We start from the raw sequence: 22,783 nt of genomic DNA, 5'->3' as shown, positions 1-22,783 counted from the left end.
TGATAAAAAACCAATGAAATTCCCCCGTTATAGTTACTGTAGGCAACTATAACTCACGCGACCGTAATCCTCTGCTGATGCTAATACTGTATTTAGACACTTATTTGCCCATGTCTTCTTCCATTAAATTTTAGCTATACATATATTACAAATATTTTTTTTTCATAAAGACACATATGTCATCAGCAGAGGATTACGGTCGCGTGAGTTATAGTTGCCTACAGTAACTATAACGGGGGAATTTCATTGGTTTTTTATCAGTAAAATGTCCAGCTAACTATAACATGTGTGAAACCTATGGTTTTTTCAGTGAATTTGCAAGGTTTTTTAAATGCTAATTCCTAAATATAACGTGTGTGAAACCTATGGTTTTTTCAGTGAATTTGTACGGTTTTTTAAATGCTAAGTTACTTTACGCCATTTGTGGCGTGCGCGCCCACTTAACGCAGTTCGTTCCGTGCGCGCACGGTGCGCTTCGCGCACCGTGCGCGCACAGTGAGCAAGCGGTGCGCTTAGCGCACCGCGTGCCCACATTACGCTAGATGGGCCATGAACGCACGATGCGCTTCGCGCACCGTGCGCACATGGAGGACATATGATGAGCATCGTTGTGACAGGTAAAATTTATGTTTTGTTTTGCTGTAATAAGCCATGCACAGATGGTGCCCTTCGGGCACCATTAGCACACGGGGTGGGGAGAATGTGGATATTTTTTTTTTTTATTATTATTTATTACCGTACGCGTATGGTAAGCGTAATCGGCGAAATTTTCGAAAAAATTAAAATTGCCTTTTTTCACTTGGGGGATCGTTGGGGACTCCCTCGACATGGCTAGGTGCTTGGGAGCTGTCTAAACAGCCCCTTTACATGTTTTTGCACTTTGTTTTTCAACCCCCTGTCAGAGTGCGAGAGAGAAAATGGCGGCCGCCGCTTCCTGGTTTCGACCGATTCGAATGTTTACTAAGATCTAACGGCCAACCAGAATCGCGCTCGCGCACGTCACCGTACGCGTACGGTAAGCGCACCGTAAGCGCACCGTAAGCTGGCTCAGATATATATATTGATTTAAAGGCTATTTTCTCCGAATCTACTGAACAGATTTACACCAAACCTACAAAAGGCACTTCCTTGACCTGAGGACTACCTCTCTGCCAAATTTCATTAAATTCTGTTCAGCCGTTCGGGCTGTAGCTCTGTCTAAAGGTCCTATGGAAAAATGCATGGGAAAAACGCGTTTTGGGACCCCCCTTTTATCTCAGCCCCCGCTTGACGAATCCCCCCAAGACTTTCAGGGTAGGAGCGGAGCTCAACGCCCCACCTATTTTGAAAATTTTGCGAGGATTCGTCGACCGGCGCCAAAGTTATTCAAAATAGAATGTTGCGGATTTCCTATGGTAAGAGGGTCCTAACTATAACTATCTACTGGCGACCGCCAGTAGATAATATATATATATATATATATATATATATATATATATATCCAAAACAAAGGGATCCAAATTCCGGGGCACACTATCAGCGGGTGCTCAGCATAGCGGGCCGGATCCTGGCCACGGAAAACCACATTAATTATCCAAAGATGCGGCACTCGGGAAGGAGGTAATTTCAAACAGTGCTTTATTGTTTACACAGCTCAACCAACGCGTTTCAGCCTAACGGCCTTGCTCACGGTTAGTGAGTCCTTCTTCTATGGCATATATATATATATATATATATATATATATATATATATGTATATATATATATATATATATATATATATATATATATATATTCACTGAAAAAACCATAGGTTTCACACACGTTATAGTTAGGAATTAGCATTTAAAAAACCTTGCAAATTCACTGAAAAAACCATAGGTTTCACACATGTTATAGTTAGCGGAAATTTTACTGATAAAAAACCAATGAAATTCCCCCGTTATAGTTAGTGCAGGCAACTATAACTCACGCGACCGCAATCCTCTGCTGATGCTAATACTGTATTTAGACACTTATTTGCCCATGTCTTCTTCCATACATTTTTAGCTATACATATATTACAAATATTTTTTTTTCATAAAGACACATATGTCATCAGCAGAAGATTGCGGTCGCGTGAGTTATAGTTGCCTGCACTAACTATAACGGGGGAATTTCATTGGTTTTTTATCAGTAAAATTTCCGCTAACTATAACATGTGTGAAACCTATGTTTTTTTCAGTGAATTTGCAAGGTTTTTTAAATGCTAATTCCTAACTATAACGTGTGTGAAACCTATGGTTTTTTCAGTGAATTTGTACGTTTTTTTAAATGCTAAGTTACTTTACGCCATTCGTGGCGTGCGCGCCCACTTAACGCAGTTCGTTCCGTGCACGCACGGCGCGCCCACTTTACGCAGTTAGTGCCGTGCACGCACGGTGGGCACATGGAGGACATATTATGCGCTTCCTTGTGATAGGCAATCTGTTAAATTTAATTTGTAAGTGATGACAATAATATGCCATGCACAGAGAGTGCTTTTTTTTTTTTATTAAAATTTTTAGCGTAAGCGCACCGTACGCGTACGGTAAGCGTAATCGGCGAAATTTTCAAAAAATAAAAATTTACCGTTTTTGGCCTTGGGGGATCTTTGAGGACTCAACTAACATGGCTATGTGCATGGGCGCTGTCTAAACAGCCCCTTTATATGTTTTTTGCCTTTGTTTACAGCCCCCCCTCAGAGTGCGAGAGAGAAAATGGCGGCCGCCGCTTCCTGGTTTCGACCGATTTGAATGTTTACTTAGATGTAACAGCCAATCAGAATCGCGCTCGCGCACGCCACCGTACGCGTACGGTAAGCTTACGGTAAGCGTACCGTAAGCTGGCTAAGATATATATATTGATTTAAAGGCTATTTTCTCAGAATCTACTGAACAGATTTACACCAAACCTACAAAAGGCACTTCCTTGACCTGAGGACTACCTCTCTGCCAAATTTCTAGTAATTCTGTTCAGCCGTTCGGGCTGTAGCCCTGTCTAAAGGTCCTATGAAAAAATGCATGGGAAAAATGCGTTTTGGGACCCCCCTTTTATCTCAGCCCCCGCTTGACGAATCCCCCCGAGACTTTCAGGGTAGGAGCGGAGCGTAGCGCCCCACCTATTTTGAGAAATTCGCGAGGATTCATCGACCGGCGCCAAAGTTATTCAAAATAGAATGTTGCGGATTTCCTATGGAAACAGGGTCCTAACTATAACTACCTACTGGCGACCACCAGTAGGTAATATATATATATATATATATATATATATATATATATATATATATATATATATATATATATATATATATATATTCACTGAATACATGAAAGGTTACAGGGCCATCATAGTTATACTCAGATTGTACTCATACAAAACCAGTGATACTCAGCATGTTGTAATTACCTGAGCTAACTACAACTTACAGCACGCAATCTACTGCTTATGACATCCCATATTACATCACTCATGGCATGTATAGTGACATCACACATGACATCACTGATGACATCTCAAGATATAGATCAAATGAGGTCATCCAGTGAATGTAAGTGTTTTCTAAGGATTTATGAGAGTTAAACATATATACTAAGCTAGTAAAAAGTTTAATTAGTATACTAGGTGCACTCCTAATGAGTGAATCTACTTTTAACATATATGTGAGTGGCTGTGTATATTCGTGTGTGAGTGGTTGTCTGAGTGGCTATATGGGTGTGTGAGTGGGTGTGTGAGTGGCTGTATGCATGTATAAGTGGGTGTGTGAGTTGCTGTGTGGGTGAGTGAGTGGGTGTGTGAGTGACTGTACCAGTAAGTGACTGGGTGTCTGAATGGCTATATGAGTAAGTACAAGGGAGTGTTAGTGTACTGTATGGATGAGTGAGTAGCTCTTTAAGTGGGAGTTTTGTGAAGTGAGTTGCTGTGTGAGTGGCTGTATTAGAGAGTATGTACATGAATTACTGTATGGGTCAGTGGGTGGATGTTTGAGTACTTTTATGAATGTGTGACTGGGTATGTGAGTGAGAGGGTGTATAGCTTCATCAGTGTGTTATAGTAGCTGTATTGAAGAGTGCGTGACTGTATGGATGAGTGACTAGTGAGTATGTGAGCGGTTCTGTGGGCGATATCATCTGTAATGTCATCATTGATGTCATTTGAGATGTCATCAGTGATGTCACTGACCCTGTCAAGAGTGAAGTAATATGTGAGTTCATAGGCAGTGCATTGTGGGGTAGTAAGTTATAGTTAGCTTCGGTAACTATAATGCTGAATCTATGTAGCTTTCTATGAGTTAAATCTGACCTTAACTATGATGTCCCTCTAACCTTTGGTTTTTCCATGAATTTCTAAAGCTTTTTCAATTCTATTATCTAACCATAATGCACCTGTAACCTTTGGTTTTTTTAAGTTAATTCGATTTTCTAACTTCAACGTCCCTCTAAACTTAAGAGAATTTCTTTGCTTTTTTAACTACTAGTTGTGTTTGCAGAGTGGTGAAGAAAGGGGGTGGGTCCACCGACCAGCTATAAGCAAACCTGCTGTGTTGAACTTACTGGAGTTAACTGGAGGGGTTCTTGGGCCCCAAAGACCCTCAGCATCCAAGAGGGCTTCATCCCCCAACCAGTGATGGCCAGGAGGCACTTTTTCAGAGTGGGGGAGAAATAGGTTAGGACCTCCGACCAGCTCTCAGCAATCCTGCTGGGTTGAACTTACTGGAGGTAACAGGAGATGTTCTTGGCCCCCAAGGATCCTCAGTGTACAAGGTTACTTCATCCCACAACCAAAAGTGCAGCAGCAGGCATGTTTACAGAGTGGTGAAGAAAGGGGGGGGGCTCCAACCAGCTCTCAGCAATCCCACTTTGTGGATCTTTCTGGAGGTAACAGAAGTAGTTCTTGGCCCCAAGGACCCTCAGCATCCAAGGAAATTTTATCCACTAACCAGTTGTGCACCAGGAGGCCCTCAGCATAGTGGTTGATAAAGGGGGGCCTCCAGCAACTTTCCCCAGGGCCGGCTTCTTTTATTAGGGAAAGGGGGTTACATGGCCCCCCTTCCCTGTGCCGATTACAGCCACCTAGACCCAACCTAGACCCCATCCCCAGTGGCCAGGCCTTTCTGCAATGGAATGTTGCACAGACCCCCTTCCAAGGGCTGATTTTGGCCCTGAGCACCCTATTCCCCAGGGCCCAGCCTTTTCATTTTATAAATTTTCATATAAGGGAGGGGGCCACATTGCACTCTTCCTGGGATAATTTCAGACCCGGGTACTCCAGCCACTGGGTCGCGGCCTGTTCAAATGTATATTTTATATTGGGGAGGGGGCCATGCAGCCCCCCCACCCTGGGCCAATTTTGGCCCTGGGGACATCATACCCCAATGCCCTGCCTATTTCAAATGGTGGAGAAGGGTCATGGGGTCCCCTTCCACAGGCTGGTTCTGGCCCCAGGTACCCCTTTCGCTGGGGCCTGACCTTGACTGCTGGGTGCCCCCAGGGTACCCCGTCTCCACTGGGACTGCCGTGGGAGCCTGAATGACCCCATAGTAAATTCCGGTTCCCCTCCTCCTGCAGGAGCCGGCTTTGCTTTCAGACATAGGGAGTAGGTAAACATGCAGCTCCGAGTGTCTGATCGCAAGTCTGCTGTGCTTCCAGCAAACAAGAGCATTTCTGAGTTTTTGCTTGCTGGAAGTGTAGCGTTTGCTTTGACTTGGCGATATTGGTAAAGCTCCCTCCAATCCACAGCAAACAGCTATGTCACTTAGGCGGGCACCCCAGGAGACAGCAGGAGCCGATCCTGGGCCCTCCTCCTTTCTTCTTTGTAGAGCCTGCCCCTGGCGGTGGTGCCCCCGGGCTGAGAATGTCCTGGGAGGGGGGTCAGGGGCCCTCCCCTATTTAAAAAAAAGGTGTTGGACCCAGGGTGTAGGGGGTCAACAAAGCCCCCCCTGATTTTTGGGGAATTTTGCCCCAGATTGTTGGGACCCAGGGAGGTCCGTGAGGCCCCTCATTTAACAATGAATGCATTCTGTGAAGGTGGTGGTTCCTGTGGTATTAATAAGCTCTGGGAGGGGGAGGCAATGTGCCCCATCCTCTAATTTCAAGATGCCCTTGAGACCTGGCACACTCTTTTCCCAAAACATTTCAGCAGGAGCCATGGATCCAGCACGACTCTGTTGAAATTGTTTCTTAAAACATGTGTTTTTGCCCTGGCAGGGTCCCTCTGAAGCCCCACCCCTTCAAGAAGCCTAGAGGGTCAGGGTATTCCTGCCCCATGTTCTTTTTTAAATGTTTTTGGCAGCCAACACTTCCTAGTTTGAAATGTTGGCAGCCAGTCAGATCTCAGCACTACATCGGAAAGGGGACCTGAATCCTTGACGACTCTACATAAATTTGGATTTTCCTTAATGGTTCAAAAATTACTGAACAGCGTTATGCAATTCATGAAAAAGGTCACTTTGTGGACCAACAGCTACCTTTTTGCCATGTTTTGTATAATTCCATTCAGTAGCTCATGCTGTAGTCGTGTCTATGCACCTTTTTCTCAGCCCCCATTACCTACTGACATTTTTTTACTTGCATATATCTTAGGCATCGTTTGATGAATCTTCACTAACTTTTTCCCAAAAAGTGTCCAGGTGAATAATTCTTGTTGAACATGGAAAGTTTCAGAGCGATCTGTCAAGCAGGGGCAGAGGAAATGGGGGGGGTTTAAAAAAAAGTGTGTTTCCCATGTTAATTACCATAGAGACTTTAGACAGGACTTAGGCCTTAGGACGGAATTAGACTGAATTTGCAGAAAGGTAGCTTTTTGTTTGCAAATTATGCTTTCAGTTATTTGGTGTAAATCTCTTAAGTAGTTTTCAAGAAATGAAAGCAATTCCAAATTTGTATATCTATGATAGCAAAGACTTTGCGAATAATGACGAGCTTGTGCACAGATATGCAGAGTTCTGTTTGGTTGCGGTCACTTCAACTAGCCATCCAGCTCTCTTGTGGGTCCCAAACAAAATGCAAAAAAATAAAAGGGGGCAGGGTAAAATACCCTAACCCCGTTGCCTTGGTCCTGGAGTCCAGAGCCAATTATAGCCATGGACACTGCCACTCTTCCGGGCCGGCCCCTGAGATATAGCTGTTTGGCTTTGCTTGGCAGGAACTGCCAGCTCCAGCCAAGCAAAAGCCAAACCACTCCCACTTTCTGGAAGCTGAGTTTTCACTTCTTTTCTTGCCCACAAACATTCAGGGAGGGAAAGGGATAAAAAGTATTGCTCTTCCACATAGGGAGCTGCATTTCAAGCAGCTCCTTGTGTGCAAGAGAAGTGCTGGCTGCCACAGGAGGCAGGGAGCCAGATAAGACTGTATGGTCATTGAGACTCCCCTCTTGGTCACCTACATGCAGACTGGGTGCCCTGGGTGGGACCAGGGCACCCATTGAGATATGACCAGGGTACAAAGGGATGGAGTCCTTGAGGCCAAAATCAGCCCATCTCACCCATTTAATTTGTCCAGGCCCCAAGGGATAGGGTCATGGTCCGGGGAGCCCCCTGCCCCATTTAGTAGTGGCCATGTCCCGGGGGCTATGGTCCCAGGGTCCATTCTGGTCCCGATGCTCATTTCACATAAATTAAACCTCAATGGGAGGCCCCTGTAAATATAAACATAGCAGTTGCCCCCAATGAAGCTCCACATCTGTAAAGGACAAATGATCCTAACTCCTGTGTTTAGCAAAGGCAAATCAAGTGTGTTTTCTCTGCAATTCCATATTGAAAAACATTCTGAAATCCTTTGTGGAGGTGACTGCATCATTGATCTAGTGGAGTGCCATCTGTATGCGACTGTGACGAGTGGGTTCTTTGCTGTACTGTCCTTGGTTCTCCCTTTAAATTGCTAGGAGTATGCAAATGTGGAAATCACCTGGATGCTTCCCCATTTGGCCGCATTCATCTTAGTAGTATTCAAAGGTTTCCTACCTTTTGCCAGGATGATGGACAGCTTAACAGCTTAACAAGCAGCTCCCCCAGTGCATTTTGCACTGATTTTGGTGATTCTTGATGCGGGGGAATATGAGGACATCTCCAACAAACCAAGGAGCACTTACTTCATATAGTTAAGAGGAGGGACTCTTGTTTGGTGGTGATTTTAATTTTTTGCATACCTATACAGCCACTCACACAGCCACTCACAGACACAGTTTGGCTCAAATTTCACTTGTACAAAACCAGTAAAATTCTGCAGTTATAGTTTCCTGAGCTTACGCCCACGCAATGCACTGCATATGACCTCACATATTACATCAATCATAACTTTTGAAGCCAGGCAAAGTCCTCTTTTTTTTTAAGCCCATAGTGTGCATCACGGTCCTTATGAGTGCAGTCCTATTGTTTTGCAGACAAGGGTTTCAGCAGGGCAGTCCTTCTCTTATTGATGCCTCCAGGGAGGGGTCTGAGTTGCTGTGCAGTGTCCCCATATTTATCCAGGTTTCTGGTCTGGCAAAAATAGGAACACCCCTGACCAATTGGGTGCAGGGTGTCACCCTCTGTGATTACAATTTCCTTAGAAGCATGGCATATTTTTGTCCCAGAGAACACTGATCCACAAAAAACAAAATGGCAAAAATCTCTCTTGGAGCTTCAGGCCTGGCTAACGCAACCCTCAGGTGTGGCTAACTTTTCCCTACACTCCCCTTTCAGCCGCTCTCCCAATTCAACTACAGGAGTTCCCATCTGGCTGAGGGTGCAGGAAGTGGGGTGAATCTGGCTGTGGCCCTAACTGTCTTTCTCACTTCGAAGACCAGTTTGGCTACTCAGCCCTCTTTCAGTTCTGACCTTTGCAGCAACAGATCTCCTCCCATCAGATGTCTTGTTTGCCTCAACCCAGGCTACTTACACCTCATCAGAGCAGTTTGGCGCTGCCTGCCAAAGGCTGACCAATCAGAAGAGGCTACTACAGGGCTCAATTTGATAACGTCAGCTAAACAAGTTCCTAAACATCTTTTCTGCAATAGGTATAATAAAACCAACCTTGGCATGTTGTTGGGTTTATTGTAACTATCGTTTTAACACTTTGAATTATTATTTCAGCTCACATCTGTCAAAAGTTAGACTTTATTATAGTTTAATAAAACCTTCCCATGTTAGTGTATGGGGCTAATGTTCCTCATTGGGGAAAAAACGATGTTGGCAGTTTTTCCCTCGCTAGGGCATATAAAACATATTTTAGAATGTCCCTGCTTATTTTAACAATGCATCATGCCCTTGGGCACTTAGGGCGGACCTTAGTGGTGACTTTTATATAAAAATAAGGTAATTTAAGACTTTCGAAGTACCTTTAATTCCAAAGTCGAATTTGGACATAGTTTTATTTTAAAAGCAGACTGTAAATCAGGGCTAGCTTTAAAATGACAGCAGGCAACACATAAGTGCACCCTTAAGTGCATTAAATCCACTGGGCCTCTAAATCTATATGCCCAACATATACTAGAGACTTGCAGGTAGGTTACCAGTACCAATTGTAATTTCAACTAAATAGCATGTTCTTTTTACACAGTATACTGGCCCTGGGCCTGGTTATCAGACCCCAGGGCACAGTCAGAGTATGAAAACCAGCCTCTAGTAGTCTAAATGGGGGCAAAAAGTAGGAAAAATCAGCAAAAAGCCCTGTTTTCTCACAATATATATACTATTTCATTTACCTATGATATACTTATATTTGTATTATAAAGCTATGTGTGGTAAAGGCATATGCATTGTAAAGACTTGCGTGGTCAAGGCAATGCATCGTAAAGGCATTGCGTGGTAATGACTGCATGGTAATGGTAATATGTGGTATTGATTGTGTGGTAAAGGTGTTTTCCAGATAAAAGCATTTCTGTATATTTCAGAGATTTGTGTCTATCACTGTTGTAATTGCCAGACCCTGTATTTCACGTTACTGTGAAGAGAAAATCCCTCCCGGGCAAGACAGTGGCGGGAAGGTCTTTTACATTTTTACATGCTCGAAAAAGCCATGACAGAATGTAAGGGCAAAATAGCTCAGGATAAATTTAAAGTGATCTGTAGTCCAATGAAAGGCTGTTTTAAGTTCAACATGGGGAAATATGTTAATCAGAAGTAACTGAATAAGCAAAGTAATTGAATTTAGTGTAAGCAAGCATTTATGGGCAGCTATTATTTTTTATTTTATTTATTGCTGATTGCTTGTAGTTATTGCTCATATTCTTCGAATAAAAAAAGAGATACAGAGGAGTGTGCTTGCCAAGCCGAGCCAGGACTCAGATCACTTTAATTTATGCTACGAGGAAATTGATGAGCAAAAACAGATCAACACAAAAGTCTCTTGGGGATTCCATCTAAAGCAGGCACTGAGGATTTAGCCATGCAAGAAGCTTGGAGTGCGAGCATTGGAAAATCTGCATTTAATCAAGCAATACATGCTTCTACTAAACTTTTGTCTCATTCAAACGATAAAAGTCCCCTCACAGGAAGGCGTCGCGCCTGGACAGTGATCAGCTCATACATACAATTGCAGCCTCTTTCGGTGCATTTCTCATTGGCTATAAAGCACTCATTTTTGCAATTCTGTTTTGGCATTTGGGAGACTAAATATTGTATCCCCAATTGGAAAGACCAGTTGCAAAACTGAGGGGCATATTCTCAAGGAGCTCTCGCCGAGTTTACGGCACTTTATCGCAGCCAAAATTGCGATAAATTTATCGCCCCATTCACAAGCTGGTGTTAACGACCCGTAACACCAGTTTACCCATGATAGCAGCCGCAAAAAACATTGCCACAGATGACCCCTGCAACTATCGCTAATGAGATGCAAAAAGCAGCGAAAACACCACTCCGCAACATTCTCAACAATCAGCCACATCGGCAATAAGACCACAAAACAGGCGATAAGGCACGTTAGCTGCAGGAAATTAACATCTGCTCTTGGTGTAAAGTCACACCACAGCCTGCACCAACAAATGGAGCCCAGCCCAGAGCCACACCTGAAGGGCAACAGATGCCATGGAGCCACTGATCATGCAGCTCGAAGCCCCAACAGGGCCACAACAACCACCGCCACCACCCCCAGGACCCCCCTCCCCAGGCACCCCCCCGGCCAAAGACATGCCAAATCAACTACACAGAATCATGTACCAAATAATCCGTCTGATGTTGCACAATTACATTTGGTGACATGCATGTGTCGTCACAGAAATGAGCATCACCCATTCACCTTCGATGTAACAATTGAAAATGTATTCAAAGAACAGAAATGAATACACATGGCTGCTCCCCTCGGGACAATCCGTAGGTCACAGCCTGCAAGACAAAAATCATGATGAGAAGGTGTGTCTTGCACACATCAAACGACAAAGAGAAAGCGAAGGAGAGAGATAGAGAAAAAGAGGGAGCGACAGAAAGACGGTCAGAGAGGGAGAGTGAGAGAGAGATGGACAGAGAGGGGGAGCGAGAGAAAGACGGACACAGAAGGGGAGCGAAAGAAAGACGGACAGAGAGGGGAGTGAGAGAAATACTGACAGAGAGGGGGAGAGAGAGAAAGACGGACAGAGAGGGGGAGAGAGAGAAAGACGGACAGAGAGGGGGAGCGAAAGAAAGACAGACAGAGAGGGAGAGAGAGAGAGAAAAACCGGACTGCCGGGACGGGGCATCATCGCAGGCTGCACACCCGCTCAGCACTTAAGGTGCCCCTACCTTCAGTGCACCCAAAGTCACCATCCTGTGACAGTGTGCCTGTGCCGGCCACAATGTATCCAGTGCCACCAAGTCTGTGCCCCACAGTCCTGGACCCTGTATGATTGGGTATCGTGTTGCAGATGCCATCATGTCACCCCCGGTCCTAGGGAATGTGATGTTGAAGGGCCCGAGGTCCTCTTGCCTACATTAACACCACACAGATGCACCCAGATAGAGAGTGGAAATGGCGTCGAGCAGGTGTGCCTGACCCTTTTTATTAAAAACCAAAGGAAATGATGGACGGAGTGTTGAACATTGCAAGCACTCACCCCCAGTCAACTGATCTGGGTTTAATCCATCACCGTTCTTTAGCCCACTCTGCCACCCCAGTTCAGACATGGCCATATGCAAATCAGTCTGACCCTGTGCCTCATGGGAACAGTCCAGCCCGATCTGCCAAGCCATGTGTTCTCTGAACCGGAAACAAGCTTCCTAGGACCGGTTTCTGGCATTTCAGCCAGGCTTGCTTGAATCCAGTGGCAAAGTGAGCAAGGGACTCACGTCTGAGCATACCCTGCCAACTTATGGCGAACAAAGCAAAAACCAAAGGAAATGATGGACGGAGTGTTGAACATTGCAAGCACTCACCCCCAGTCAACTGATCTGGGTTTAATCCATCACCGTTCTTTAGCCCACTCTGCCACCCCAGTTCAGACATGGTCATATGCAAATACGTCTGACCCTGTGCCTCATGGGAACAGTCCAGCCCGAACTGCCAAGCCATGTCTTCCCTGGACCGGAAACAAGCTTCCTAGGACCGGTTTCTGGCATTTCAGCCGTCTTCAGCCAAGCTTGCTTGAATCCAGTGGCAAAGTGAGCAAGGGACTCACGTCTGAGCATACCCTGCCAACTTATGGCAAACAAAGCAAAAACCAAAGGAAATGATGGACGGAGTGTTGAACATTGCAAGCACTCACCCCCAGTCAACTGATCTGGGTTTAATCCATCACCGTTCTTTAGCCCACTCTGCCACCCCAGTTCAGACATGGCCATATGGAAATCAGTCTGACCCTGTGCCTCATGGGAACAGTCCAGCCCGAACTGCCAAGCCATGTCTTCCCTGGACCGGAAACAAGCTTCCTAGGACCGGTTTCTGGCATTTCAGCCGTCTTCAGCCAGGCTTGCTTGAATCCAGTGGCAAAGCGAGCAAGGGACTCACGTCTGAGCATACCCTGCCGACTTATGGCGAACAAAACGATGGATTTAGGCCCAGATCTCTGTACTGGGGTGAATGTATGACATTGTTCTGCATTCTGTCCATCAATTGTTGTTTTTGCATTTGTCACCCCGAGCGGGAAGGGTATGCTCAGACGTGAGTCCCGTGCTCACATGCCACTGGAATCAAGCTATCCTGGCTGACGAGGGCTGAAAGCCCGAAACCGGTCCTAGGATGCTTGTTACCAGTCCAGGGAGGACCTGGCTTGGCAGTTCGGGCTGGACTGTTCCCATGGGGCACAGGGTCAAGACTGATTTGCATATGGCTGGGTTCAAACTGGAATGGCATCGTGACCAAAAAAACGATGAATTTAGGCCCAGATCTCTGTACTGGGGTGAATGTATGACATTGTTCTGCATTCTATCCATCAATTGTTGTTTTTGCATTTGTCACCCCGAGTGGGAAGGGTATGCTCAGACGTGAGTCCTGTGCTCTCCATGCCACTGGAATCAAGCTATCCTGGCTGACGAGGGCTGAAAGCCCAAAACCAGTCCTAGGATGCTTGTTACCAGTCCAGGGAGGACCTGGCTTGGCAGTTCGGGCTGGACTGTTCCCATGGGGCACAGGGTCAAGACTGATTTGCATATAGCTGGGTTCAAACTGGAATGGCATGGTGAGCAAAAAAACGATGGATTTAAGCCCAGATCTCTGTACTGGGGTGAATGTATGACATTGTTCTGCATTCTGTCCATCAATTGTTGTTTTTGCATTTGTCACCCCGAGTGGGAAGGGTATGCTCAGACGTGAGTCCCGTGCTCTCCATGCCACTGGAATCAAGCTATCCTGGCTGACGAGGGCTGAAAGCCTGAAACCGGTCCTAGGATGCTTGTTACCAGTCCAGGTAGGACCTGGCTTGGCAGTTCGGGTTGGACTCTTCCCATGGGGCACAGGGTCAAGACTGATTTGCATATGGCTGGGTTCAAACTGGAATGGCATGGTGAGCAAAAAAACGATGGATTTAGGCCCAGATCTCTGTACTGGGGTGAATGTATGACATTGATCTGCATTCTGTCCATCAATTGTTGTTTTTGCATTTGTCACCCCGAGTGGGAAGGGTATGCTCAGACGTGAGTCCCGTGCTCTCCATGCCACTGGAATCAAGCTATCCTGGCTGACGAGGGCTGAAAGCCCGAAACCGGTCCTAGGATGCTTGTTACCAGTCCAGGGAGGACCTGGCTTTGCAGTTCGGGCTGGACTGTTCCCATGGGGCACAGGGTCAAGACTGATTTGCATATGGCTGGGTTCAAACTGGAATGGCATGGTGAGCAAAAAAACGATGGATTTAGGCCCAGATCTCTGTACTGGGGTGAATGTATGACATTGTTCTGCATTCTATCCATCAATTGTTGTTTTTGCATTTGTCACCCCGAGTGGGAAGGGTATGCTCAGACGTGAGTCCTGTGCTCTCCATGCCACTGGAATCAAGCTATCCTGGCTGACGAGGGCTGAAAGCCCAAAACCGGTCCTAGGATGCTTGTTACCAGTCCAGGGAGGACCTGGCTTGGCAGTTCGGGCTGGACTGTTCCCATGGGGCACAGGGTCAAGACTGATTTGCATATGGCTGGGTTCAAACTGGAATGGCATGGTGAGCAAAAAAACGATGGATTTAGGCCCAGATCTCTGTACTGGGGTGAATGTATGACATTGTTCTGCATTCTGTCCATCATTTGTTGTTTTTGCATTTGTCACCCCGAGTGGGAAGGGTATGCTCAGACGTGAGTCCCGTGCTCTCCATGCCACTGGAATCAAGCTATCCTGGCTGACGAGGGCTGAAAGCCCGAAACCGGTCCTAGGATGCTTGTTACCAGTCCAGGGAGGACCTGGCTTGGCAGTTCAGGCTGGACTGTTCCCATGGGGCACAGGGTCAAGACTGATTTGCATATGGCTGGGTTCAAACTGGAATGGCATGGTGAGCAAAAAAAGGATGGATTTAGGCCCAGATCTCTGTACTGGGGTGAATGTATGACATTGTTCTGCATTCTGTCCATCAATTGTTGTTTTTGCATTTGTCACCCCGAGTGGGAAGGGTATGCTCAGACGTGAGTCCCGTGCTCTCCATGCCACTGGAATCAAGCTATCCTGGCTGACGAGAGGGCTGAAAGCCCGAAACCGGTCCTAGGATGCTTGTTACCAATCCAGGGAGGACCTGGCTTTGCAGTTCGGGCTGGACTGTTCCCATGGGGCACAGGGTCAAGACTGATTTGCATATGGCTGGGTTCAAATTGGAATGGCATGGTGTGCAAAAAAACGATGGATTTAGGCCCAGATCTCTGTACTGGGGTGAATGTATGACATTGTTCTGCATTCTGTCCATCAATTGTTGTTTTTGCATTTGTCACCCCGAGTGGGAAGGGTATGCTCAGACGTGAGTCCCGTGCTCTCCATGCCACTGGAATCAAGCTGTCCTGGCTGACGAGGGCTGAAAGCCCGAAACCGGTCCTAGGATGCTTGTTACCAGTCCAGGGAGCACCTGGCTTGGCAGTTCGGGCTGGACTGTTCCCATGGGGCACAGGGTCAAGAAGACTGATTTGCATATGGCTGGGTTCAAACTGGAATGGCATGGTGAGCAAAAAAACAATAGATTTAGGCCCAGATCTCTGTACTGGGGTGAATGTATGACATTGTTCTGCATTCTGTCCATCAATTGTTGTTTTTGCATTTGTCACCCCGAGTGGGAAGGGTATGCTCAGACGTGAGTCCCGTGCTCTCCATGCCACTGGAATCAAGCTATCCTGGCTGACGAGGGCTGAAAGCCCGAAACCGGTCCTAGGATGCTTGTTACCAGTCCAGGGAGGACCTGGCTTGGCAGTTCGGGCTGGACTGTTCCCATGGGGCACAGGGTCAAGACTGATTTGCATATGGCTGGGTTCAAACTGGAATGGCATGGTGATTAAAAAAACGATGGATTTAGGCCCAGATCTCTGTACTGGGGTGAATGTATGACATTGTTCTGCATTCTGTCCATCAATTGTTGTTTTTGCATTTGTCACCCCGAGTGGGAAGGGTATGCTCAGACGTGAGTCCCGTGCTCTCCATGCCACTGGAATCAAGCTATCCTGGCTGACGAGGGCTGAAAGCCCGAAACCGGTCCTAGGATGCTTGTTACCAGTCCAGGGAGGACCTGGCTTGGCAGTTCGGGCTGGACTGTTCCCATGGGGCACAGGGTCAAGACTGATTTGCATATGGCTGGGTGATTAAAAAAACGATGGATTTAGGCCCAGATCTCTGTACTGGGGTGAATGTATGACATTGTTCTGCATTCTGTCCATCAATTGTTGTTTTTGCATTTGTCACCCCGAGTGGGAAGGGTATGCTCAGACGTGAGTCCCATGCTCTCCATGCCACTGGAATCAAGCTATCCTGGCGGACGAGGGCTGAAAGCCCGAAACCGGTCCTAGGATGCTTGTTACCAGTCCAGGGAGGACCTGGCTTGGCAGTTCGGGCTGGACTGTTCCCATGGGGCACAGGGTCAAGACTGATTTGCATATGGCTGGGTTCAAACTGGAATGGCATGGTGAGCAAAAAAATGATGGATTTAGGCCCAGATCTCTGTACTGGGGTGAATGTATGACATTGTTCTGCATTCTGTCCATTAATTGTTGTTTTTGCATTTGTCACCCCGAGTGGGAAGGGTATGCTCAGACGTGAGTCCCGTGCTCTCCATGCCACTGGAATCAAGCTATCCTGGCTGACGAGGGCTGAAAGCCCGAAACCGGTCCTAGGATGCTTGTTACCAGTCCAGGGAGGACCTGGCTTGGCAGTTCGGGCTGGACTGTTCCCATGGGGCACAGGGTCAAGACTGATTTGCATATGGCTGGGTTCAAACTGGAATGGCATGGTGAGCAAAAAAACGATGGATTTAGGCCCAGATCTCTGTACTGGGGTGAATGTATGACATTGTTCTGCATTCTGTCCATCAATTGTTGTTTTTGCATTTGTCACCCCGAGTGGGAAGGGTATGCTCAGACGTGAGTCCCGTGCTCTCCATGCCACTGCAATCAAGCTATCCTGGCTGACGAGGGCTGAAAGCCCGAAACCGGTCCTAGGATGCTTGTTACCAGTCCAGGGAGGATCTGGCTTGGCAGTTCAGGCTGGACTGTTCCCATGGGGCACAGGGTCAAGACTGATTTGCATATGGCTGGGTTCAAACTGGAATGGCATGGAGAGCATAAAAACGATGGATTTAGGCCCAGATCTCTGTACTGGGGTGAATGTATGACATTGTTCTGCATTCTGTCCATCAATTGTTGTTTTTGCATTTGTCACCCCGAGCGGGAAGGGTATGCTCAGACGTGAGTCCCGTGCTCACATGCCACTGGAATCAAGCTATCCTGGCTGACGAGGGCTGAAAGCCCGAAACCGGTCCTAGGATGCTTGTTACCAGTCCAGGGAGGACCTGGCTTGGCAGTTCGGGCTGGACTGTTCCCATGGGGCACAGGGTCAAGACTGATTTGCATATGGCTGGGTTCAAACTGGAATTGCATCGTGACCAAAAAAACGATGAATTTAGGCCCAGATCTCTGTACTGGGGTGAATGTATGACATTGTTCTGCATTCTATCCATCAATTGTTGTTTTTGCATTTGTCACCCCGAGTGGGAAGGGTATGCTCAGACGTGAGTCCTGTGCTCTCCATGCCACTGGAATCAAGCTATCCTGGCTGACGAGGGCTGAAAGCCCAAAACCGGTCCTAGGATGCTTGTTACCAGTCCAGGGAGGACCTGGCTTGGCAGTTCGGGCTGGACTGTTCCCATGGGGCACAGGGTCAAGACTGATTTGCATATAGGTGGGTTCAAACTGGAATGGCATGGTGAGCAAAAAAACGATGGATTTAAGCCCAGATCTCTGTACTGGGGTGAATGTATGACATTGTTCTGCATTCTGTCCATCAATTGTTGTTTTTGCATTTGTCACCCCGAGTGGGAAGGGTATGCTCAGACGTGAGTCCCGTGCTCTCCATGCCACTGGAATCAAGCTATCCTGGCTGACGAGGGCTGAAAGCCCGAAACCGGTCCTAGGATGCTTGTTACCAGTCCAGGGAGGATCTGGCTTGGCAGTTCGGGCTGGACTGCTCCCATGGGGCACAGGGTCAAGACTGATTTGCATATAGCTGGGTTCAAACTGGAATGGCATGGTGAGCAAAAAAACGATGGATTTAAGCCCAGATCTCTGTACTGGGGTGAATGTATGACATTGTTCTGCATTCTGTCCATCAATTGTTGTTTTTGCATTTGTCACCCCGAGTGGGAAGGGTATGCTCAGACGTGAGTCCCGTGCTCTCCATGCCACTGGAATCAAGCTATCCTGGCTGACGAGGGCTGAAAGCCCGAAACCGGTCCTAGGATGCTTGTTACCAGTCCAGGGAGGACCTGGCTTGACAGTTCGGGCTGGACTGTTCCCATGGGGCACAGGGTCAAGACTGATTTGCATATGGCTGGGTTCAAACTGGAATGGCATGGTGAGCAAAAAAACGATGGATTTAGGCCCAGATCTCTGTACTGGGGTGAATGTATGACATTGTTCTGCATTCTGTCCATCAATTGTTGTTTTTGCATTTGTCACCCCGAGTGGGAAGGGTATGCTCAGACGTGAGTCCCGTGCTCTCCATGCCACTGGAATCAAGCTATCCTGGCTGACGAGGGCTGAAAGCCCGAAACCGGTCCTAGGATGCTTGTTACCAGTCCAGGGAGGACCTGGCTTGGCAGTTCAGGCTGGACTGTTCCCATGGGGCACAGGGTCAAGACTGATTTGCATATGGCTGGGTTCAAACTGGAATGGCATGGTGAGCAAAAAAAGGATGGATTTAGGCCCATATCTCTGTACTGGAGTGAATGTATGACATTGTTCTGTATTCTGTCCATCAATTGTTGTTTTTGCATTTGTCACCCCGAGTGGGAAGGGTATGCTCAGACGTGAGTCCCGTGCTCTCCATGCCACTGGAATCAAGCTATCCTGGCTGACGAGAGGGCTGAAAGCCCAAAACCGGTCCTAGGATGCTTGTTACCAATCCAGGGAGGACCTGGCTTTGCAGTTCGGGCTGGACTGTTCCCATGGGGCACAGGGTCAAGACTGATTTGCATATGGCTGGGTTCAAACTGGAATGGCATGGTGTGCTAAAAAACGATGGATTTAGGCCCAGATCTCTGTACTGGGGTGAATGTATGACATTGTTCTGCATTCTGTCCATCAATTGTTGTTTTTGCATTTGTCACCCCGAGTGGGAAGGGTATGCTCAGACGTGAGTCCCGTGCTCTCCATGCCACTGGAATCAAGCTGTCCTGGCTGACGAGGGCTGAAAGCCCGAAACAGGTCCTAGGATGCTTTTTACCAGTCCAGGGAGCACCTGGCTTGGCAGTTCGGGCTGGACTGTTCCCATGGGGCACAGGGTCAAGAAGACTGATTTGCATATGGCTGGGTTCAAATTGGAATGGCATGGTGAGCAAAAAAACAATAGATTTAGGCCCAGATCTCTGTACTGTGGTGAATGTATGACATTGTTCTGCATTCTGTCCATCAATTGTTGTTTTTGCATTTGTCACCCCGAGTGGGAAGGGTATGCTCAGACGTGAGTCCCGTGCTCTCCATGCCACTGGAATCAAGCTATCCTGGCTGACGAGGGCTGAAAGCCCGAAACCGGTCCTAGGATGCTTGTTACCAGTCCAGGGAGGACCTGGCTTGGCAGTTCGGGCTGGACTGTTCCCATGGGGCACAGGGTCAAGACTGATTTGCATATGGCTGGGTTCAAACTGGAATGGCATGGTGAGCAAAAAAACGATGGATTTAGGCCCAGATCTCTGTACTGGGGTGAATGTATGACATTGTTCTGCATTCTGTCCATCAATTGTTGTTTTTGCATTTGTCACCCCGAGTGGGAAGGGTATGCTCAGACGTGAGTCCCGTGCTCTCCATGCCACTGGAATCAAGCTATCCTGGCTGACGAGGGCTGAAAGCCCGAAACCGGTCCTAGGATGCTTGTTACCAGTCCAGGGAGGATCTGGCTTGGCAGTTCAGGCTGGACTGCTCCCATGGGGCACAGGGTCAAGACTGATTTGCATATGGCTGGGTTCAAACTGGAATGGCATGGAGAGCATAAAAACGATGGATTTAGGCCCAGATCTCTGTACTGGGGTGAATGTATGACATTGTTCTGCATTCTGTCCATCAATTGTTGTTTTTGCATTTGTCACCCCGAGCGGGAAGGGTATGCTCAGACGTGAGTCCCGTGCTCACATGCCACTGGAATCAAGCTATCCTGGCTGACGAGGGCTGAAAGCCCGAAACCGGTCCTAGGATGCTTGTTACCAGTCCAGGGAGGACCTGGCTTGGCAGTTCGGGCTGGACTGTTCCCATGGGGCACAGGGTCAAGACTGATTTGCATATGGCTGGGTTCAAACTGGAATTGCATCGTGACCAAAAAAACGATGAATTTAGGCCCAGATCTCTGTACTGGGGTGAATGTATGACATTGTTCTGCATTCTATCCATCAATTGTTGTTTTTGCATTTGTCACCCCGAGTGTGAAGGGTATGCTCAGACGTGAGTCCTGTGCTCTCCATGCCACTGGAATCAAGCTATCCTGGCTGACGAGGGCTGAAAGCCCAAAACCGGTCCTAGGATGCTTGTTACCAGTCCAGGGAGGACCTGGCTTGGCAGTTCGGGCTGGACTGTTCCCATGGGGCACAGGGTCAAGACTGATTTGCATATAGGTGGGTTCAAACTGGAATGGCATGGTGAGCAAAAAAACGATGGATTTAAGCCCAGATCTCTGTACTGGGGTGAATGTATGACATTGTTCTGCATTCTGTCCATCAATTGTTGTTTTTGCATTTGTCACCCCGAGTGGGAAGGGTATGCTCAGACGTGAGTCCCGTGCTCTCCATGCCACTGGAATCAAGCTATCCTGGCTGACGAGGGCTGAAAGCCCGAAACCGGTCCTAGGATGCTTGTTACCAGTCCAGGGAGGATCTGGCTTGGCAGTTCGGGCTGGACTGCTCCCATGGGGCACAGGGTCAAGACTGATTTGCATATAGCTGGGTTCAAACTGGAATGGCATGGTGAGCAAAAAAACGATGGATTTAAGCCCAGATCTCTGTACTGGGGTGAATGTATGACATTGTTCTGCATTCTGTCCATCAATTGTTGTTTTTGCATTTGTCACCCCGAGTGGGAAGGGTATGCTCAGACGTGAGTCCCGTGCTCTCCATGCCACTGGAATCAAGCTATCCTGGCTGACGAGGGCTGAAAGCCCGAAACCGGTCCTAGGATGCTTGTTACCAGTCCAGGGAGGACCTGGCTTGACAGTTCGGGCTGGACTGTTCCCATGGGGCACAGGGTCAAGACTGATTTGCATATGGCTGGGTTCAAACTGGAATGGCATGGTGAGCAAAAAAACGATGGATTTAGGCCCAGATCTCTGTACTGGGGTGAATGTATGACATTGTTCTGCATTCTGTCCATCAATTGTTGTTTTTGCATTTGTCACCCCGAGTGGGAAGGGTATGCTCAGACGTGAGTCCCGTGCTCTCCATGCCACTGGAATCAAGCTATCCTGGCTGACGAGGGCTGAAAGCCCGAAACCGGTCCTAGGATGCTTGTTACCAGTCCAGGGAGGACCTGGCTTGGCAGTTCAGGCTGGACTGTTCCCATGGGGCACAGGGTCAAGACTGATTTGCATATGGCTGGGTTCAAACTGGAATGGCATGGTGAGCAAAAAAAGGATGGATTTAGGCCCATATCTCTGTACTGGAGTGAATGTATGACATTGTTCTGTATTCTGTCCATCAATTGTTGTTTTTGCATTTGTCACCCCGAGTGGGAAGGGTATGCTCAGACGTGAGTCCCGTGCTCTCCATGCCACTGGAATCAAGCTATCCTGGCTGACGAGAGGGCTGAAAGCCCAAAACCGGTCCTAGGATGCTTGTTACCAATCCAGGGAGGACCTGGCTTTGCAGTTCGGGCTGGACTGTTCCCATGGGGCACAGGGTCAAGACTGATTTGCATATGGCTGGGTTCAAACTGGAATGGCATGGTGTGCAAAAAAACGATGGATTTAGGCCCAGATCTCTGTACTGGGGTGAATGTATGACATTGTTCTGCATTCTGTCCATCAATTGTTGTTTTTGCATTTGTCACCCCGAGTGGGAAGGGTATGCTCAGACGTGAGTCCCGTGCTCTCCATGCCACTGGAATCAAGCTGTCCTGGCTGACGAGGGCTGAAAGCCCGAAACAGGTCCTAGGATGCTTGTTACCAGTCCAGGGAGCACCTGGCTTGGCAGTTCGGGCTGGACTGTTCCCATGGGGCACAGGGTCAAGAAGACTGATTTGCATATGGCTGGGTTCAAACTGGAATGGCATGGTGAGCAAAAAAACAATAGATTTAGGCCCAGATCTCTGTACTGTGGTGAATGTATGACATTGTTCTGCATTCTGTCCATCAATTGTTGTTTTTGCATTTGTCACCCCGAGTGGGAAGGGTATGCTCAGACGTGAGTCCCGTGCTCTCCATGCCACTGGAATCAAGCTATCCTGGCTGACGAGGGCTGAAAGCCCGAAACCGGTCCTAGGATGCTTGTTACCAGTCCAGGGAGGACCTGGCTTGGCAGTTCGGGCTGGACTGTTCCCATGGGGCACAGGGTCAAGACTGATTTGCATATGGCTGGGTTCAAACTGGAATGGCATGGTGATTAAAAAAACGATGGATTTAGGCCCAGATCTCTGTACTGGGGTGAATGTATGACATTGTTCTGCATTCTGTCCATCAATTGTTGTTTTTGCATTTGTCACCCCGAGTGGGAAGGGTATGCTCAGACGTGAGTCCCATGCTCTCCATGCCACTGG

The sequence above is a fragment of the Triturus cristatus genome, chromosome 5_1 (assembly GCF_964204655.1).
Source record: "Triturus cristatus chromosome 5_1, aTriCri1.1, whole genome shotgun sequence".
In the NCBI taxonomy this organism is placed as follows: Eukaryota; Metazoa; Chordata; class Amphibia; order Caudata; family Salamandridae; genus Triturus; species Triturus cristatus.
Note: the sequence above shows the minus strand (reverse complement) of the source record.